We start from the raw sequence: 5897 nt of genomic DNA on the forward strand, positions 1-5897 counted from the left end.
GACTGAATGGCTGTTTGACCGCTCACGCCATGAACACACCTGCAGGAAGCGATGAATTGATGTAAGTGCACAGATTTGTGGCAACAAAAAGAGTTACTGCCGGGCTTTGTACATGTAATAAACAGTAGGATTACACCGTTTTAGTTTGCTGATACTGCTATTGTTCCATGATGTTGGTATAGGTAATGACTCAATGGTGACCTGACCAAGGTGCACACCACCATCCCTCCTACCCAGAAAGCTCCTGAACAAGATCAGCTTTTTGTAGAAATCTTAGATGGATGGAGCATTAAGACGAATTAGAATTTAGTTACTGTACTGATACATGACTTCTTTTTAACCACATTATGGTGCATTAACATACAATATATAGCAAGATGCATTAGCCTGTAATAGACCTGACCGAGCAGATTTTTTTTTTTTGGCCACTCGGTGGCAGCAGAAACAAGCAGCATAGCACTGGCATGTTATCACCATACAGTTGACATGATAAAACCTTTTGGCTTACAGTTGCTTTCAGCAGATACAGACCAATGTTAGCATTTTGCATGTGCTTTTGGAGTCATGTTTGTCTCTTTTAGACTCATCTAGTCTCCAACAACTTTCCAAGAAAAATGCCGGCCTCTTCAGCCTCTAAATGATCGTATTTATACAGAGATAATCTATCTGGGGTCCTATAAATACTGTGCAGTTATTTTTTTTTTTTTGCAGTGCCTAAAGATGACACTTTGGAGTATCCTGCTTATGTGTAGCACATGTAAATCTCTTACCCTGGTTTTTAGAGTCTTTGGATACCTGGAGTACTATGATCAAACCCAGGACTCAAAATGGGGATACTAGTGGACATGTAAACACACTCACTAATGAGAGGAGTGATACTAAATAAAGGTATATGGCCAAAATTAATTTGTCATTTCAAGTGACTCCTTTCACATCACATGCAGCTTTATGACAATATTTACAAATATAGAAGTGGAGGATTAAGGTTAGATTTAATCATTCACAATTGCATATTATATTAGCTTGTCTATATATATATATATATATATGTATATATATTTATATATGTGTGTATATATTGTCTTATATTCTATTATACTGTCTTTACCTTACATATTCAGCTGATTTGTCATCTTTTGACTTTGATATCTGACATGTTTTTGGAACAGGAATAAACTGGTTCTCATTGCAGATTTAGATTTAATTTCAGCTTCAACTAGACATGATTAAAGAGAATAATTATCATAATGTCTTGCAAAATGTATCACATTAATAACCATTTTTCACAAGCCCAAGCTGGTACAACCGCAAATGTTACATTAGTTAGGAAGAAAGAAAGAAAGAAAGAAAGAAAGAAAGAAAGAAAGAAAGAAAGAAAGAAAGAAAGAAAGAAAGAAAGAAAGAAAGAAAGAAAGAAAGAAAGAAAGAAAGAAAGTGATAGCTGTGCGAAAAATCGCTACGTGAGTGAGTTGACAGCAGCTCTCTTAATACCAAAGTATTTGCCCTCAAGGTTGATAAAACACATCAGAGGTTTGAACACTTGTTTAAATCCAGACTGTCTTCACTACACCTTTCCTTGGGGAATTCAACGGAGTCCTAATCCTCTTTTATCCAACATGATCATGTTCAAAACTCGGAAAACAAGTGTATTTGTAGATACATCATCTGTCTGCACTTGGGATTAATGCCTTAAAGTCACCCTCTGTTAGCTCAAACAAATAGAACAGGTTAGAACTCAATACGACACAGTACAAAAGACAAAGTGGAAAATTACTACTTCACACTGACAACTTATCAGTTGTGGTCTCCAACAGTGCCAAGCGGTTTGGCAATCATTATGTTTGTTTAAATGTTAACATACTCCTTTAAGGGCTGTACATACCAATTACATATAACCACACTCAATTAAATGCACAGTCTCATATCCCAACAAACACCACACACGCACACAAATAAGCCCGACAGGTAACAAAGTAAAAAAGAAAAAAATGGGTGGCAGAAGAGAAAGAGACGCATTCAGAAGTAGAACCAAACAACACATACATATTTGAAGTCATTGGAGGCCAGTTTGGGGTTTCTAGTTTCCACTTATGTCTGTATTCTCTCCTAACAGGGAGGCTAATTCACCTAACAGCTGTGTGTGTGTTTGTGTTTGTGTGTGTGTGCATGCGTGTGTGTGTGTGTGTGTGTGTGTGTGTGTGTGTGTGTGTGTGTGTGTGTGTGAGAGCGAGAGAGAGAGAGAGAGAGAGAGAGAGAGAGAGAAAGACAAGCAGGCAGAGGACCAACAACAGATTGATAATTATGCTCTGTAGATCTCACTTACTCCCTCTCTTACACTCATGCACCTACACACACATTTGGAACTTCCTGATCTGACAAACACATGAACCTATGAAGGTCAGTCGAGCCCATTGGTTTCACTGGTGACAATTTAAATCAAATATATTCAGTAGTTTCCGACAGAAAGATCATGTTCACATTTCCACTGATGATTGAAATATAACGTTCTCAATGTCAAGGGGCACATGTTTCCTCAAGCCTCTGGTCTGCTAATTAAAAATCAAGAATATGTCGGCTCTCCAAAAATAACATTGTCACCACTGGATGAACTTCACAGGGAACAGGAAGCGGAGAGGTTACCATTATAGGAAGACAAAGTGCCTCCAACCATTCTAGATGTTTTTTGATGCGTTTCTGGCCCCTCCTATAAGCTGGATGTTAATATTGGCTTGTTAACATGCTAATGTTCAGCAGGTATAAAACTCACTGTTACCCATCTTGGTTTAACATTTGGATGCTAAAGATTGGGCAGTTGCATTAGGGGTCCCTCTTTGTTTTAGCCCACCACGGCATTTTACAAACTCGTACGTATTGTCCCTAGTCTTAAGTGTTATAAAATTATAACTGTAATAACTATGATAAAAAAAAATGTTGTGCAGCTAGAAAGTACTTAATATGAATTGTACAGTAATGTACAGCATAGTGTTGTTAAACTCCCCTAATAAATTACATTGGTTAATCTATGAAGAATTATGGTGTTCTCTAAAGCTCATTTGCTGTTAGTGTGTCCTATGTTACTGGATACCCGGTCATCCATCCTGATCCATTTTTGGCCCTTCAGATTGGGAACCTCTGTTCTAAACACATTTGAGAGAGATTACATTATTATTGTCGTTAGTTTCATAGATATTAAAACTGAAGTTCTGACATATAACTGCATTTTTAATCAGGCAAGAATTTGTATACACAGCAAAGAGTAGTTTTACATGTATATTCAAAAATACCTCAAATACATCCTTAAAAATATTGATTAGTGCTGTGCTAAATTATGATTTGGTCAAACTGCTACTGACAAAGTTTCACACTCAAATACTGTTAATACCGTATAAATGTGCATTAGCAAACATTATGCCAAGAATCTTATTTGGTCCACAAAGGGAAACAGTTTTGTCTTGCATCTTTCACAGGGAGGTTGGAGGTGAAAGGTCAAGTACAGAATTAAAGCTCTGGAGCTGTTTAAAATTCCCTTTTATGGTCAAGGACACCACAGCAGGAGCTAACACCTTGTGGCTGAACATGTGCCCTCAAGACTCTAATGGCCTTTGTCACTTTGTGGCTGAGATCATATACTTAACTTTTAGTTTCTGACATTGGTCATACGATACACTATGACCAATGAATGTCCCATATTGTCCATGTTAGCTTCATCACTCAGTCTATGTTTTAAATGACATGTTGAAAGGACACTTGGTGCAGTTTATTAGGTGTTTAACACAGCTGTGCAGCAACCCCAAATCATAATAAGACTTTGGAGCTAGGTAGGTAAGATAGAATCCTGCTGCAGCAACACTGATTTTATAATGCAGTGAAGGTGTCCATTCAGTGTCAGTCTCCTGTATCAAGGAGAAATGTGATCGCAGCTGAGTGTAGGTGAAAGCCAGTTCAATGGTCCTTCACTCTCTCTTTAATGGCTTTACCATCTCTCTGTGTTAGCAAACTTGAACGAGACGGGAAAGGCAAGGAAACTGAGAGGGTAAAAACATAAGGTAGAAAGCAAGAGGATGCAAAGAAGGACAAAAATAAAGAGGAGAGGAGAGCAAAATAGAAAACAACAGAGACAAGAGAAAACGGATGAAGAGACACGTGGAGATGAGCAAAGGGTTTCCCTGAACTATAAAATCTCATAGCACTCCTCCTAAACTTTCACATGACAGAGACAAAGTGCTGCACTCCCAGTTAAAGCACAAAACTGTCCAACCTCCTGCTTATCAAAATCATATGTTCCCTGGCACAAAGTGGTTTTTTTTTTTCTCAGCACTGCCATAATGCCTTCATTGTTCTGTTTATTTCTTTATGATCTTGTTTTCTTTCCATCTTACAATCATCCACTTCTTCTGTGGTGTACTTTTAAACACAAACAGTAATTCAAATATATAAATATGTTGGTTTATAAAGACATAAGATATTTGTCATAAAATTAAACAGAAAAGCTGCAAAAGACAAAAAGCCGATATTTTGTACTTGTACTTTATCTGGTCATTTATTAAGTTTTGGTTTCACTTGGCAAGGTTTTGACAACACTATCCCTTAGACTTCACACCTTCCAAGTAAGGAGATTTATGGGCGCTTATGGGTACATGACTTTCAGAACAACTAAGTGTTTTTTTTTTTTCTTGGAAAATGTCCCAGTTATTCAGAATAATCCACACATGCCACCAAAAGCTTAAATTGAAGCAGACGGGAGTCATGCATTCATAGCAAGCAGTTTTCACTACAATTGATTCTCAGTTCTGAGATGTGGGTTCAGCATGTGATGGCCTCGAAGACGCAGGTGTGCTGGGTTCTTTTTTTTAACTACATACACACCTTCTCTTGAAGCATCACAGTCACTCAACAGTGCATGCATGCGTAGCTGTTTCTATTTCTATTCAACAATAGTGTCTGATAAAACTGTTTCTACTAACACCGCATGTAGCTACGCTGTGTAGTCTACCAAAACACAGACTTTTATTTGTATTAATTTAATTTTTGTTTGACATTGTTGTGAAGCTGTTTCTGTGCTCCTGTCTGCTATATCTACAGTACTGACCAAAATTAAGCTTACCCAGTCACAATTAGCAAATGTGACAGCAAGACCAAGATTGATAAAATGCCAGAATTTAGCCGAGTGATATTAAGTTGTAAGCTTCTTATTTATAGTGAGCTGAAGATTTTAAGCATTAGAGAGCACTTTTTGTGTTTTTTTTTTCAATTTAATTGAAGTGTAACCATAATGCTAATGTACTTCCCATTTTATTAGCCAACAGTATTTGAGCAAATTTTTCCTTCTATACCACAGCAGCTATTTAATGGCTTTCCAGGCCTTTTCCTTGAATACATTTCAACTTGTCATAGCAAGAACAGCACGTTTTAATAACATTGATAACTCTCTTACATTAGGTCACAGTCCTCATTAATGTTTTTAATAACACCTGTGTTTTTATTGCTTTGCCCTATCAAATTGTAAGAACCACTGCTGTGTTGATGTTATATTGTCTAAACTGTAATTATGAGGAGCCGGACGGGAAAGACATGTTCACTTCAGTCTCTGACTTGCAACATATTGGAGAGTTTGAAGACTGTAAATGTTGCCTACTTAGAGAAAAGAGCTACAGACATGTTAACAAGCCGTTATCAGAATGGCTGCAAGTACACCACGTTATCCAAGAAAGTCCAATATTAACACTGATACAATCAATTCAGTTTGTTTTCTATGACTGTTTGTGTCTGGTTTCACTTTTTAACAAACTGCCACAACAACAAAACACAGTGGAAGTGGTGACTTTAGGCTGTTTATCTTGTGTGACTACAAGGTTGGCCCCAAGTAAGAGTACGAGGTGTTTTTCTGTTCTTTCATT

This window comes from Embiotoca jacksoni, unplaced genomic scaffold (assembly GCF_022577435.1).
Source record: "Embiotoca jacksoni isolate LCO1_2020_lvr unplaced genomic scaffold, fEmbJac1.0.p SCAF_5, whole genome shotgun sequence".
In the NCBI taxonomy this organism is placed as follows: Eukaryota; Metazoa; Chordata; class Actinopteri; family Embiotocidae; genus Embiotoca; species Embiotoca jacksoni.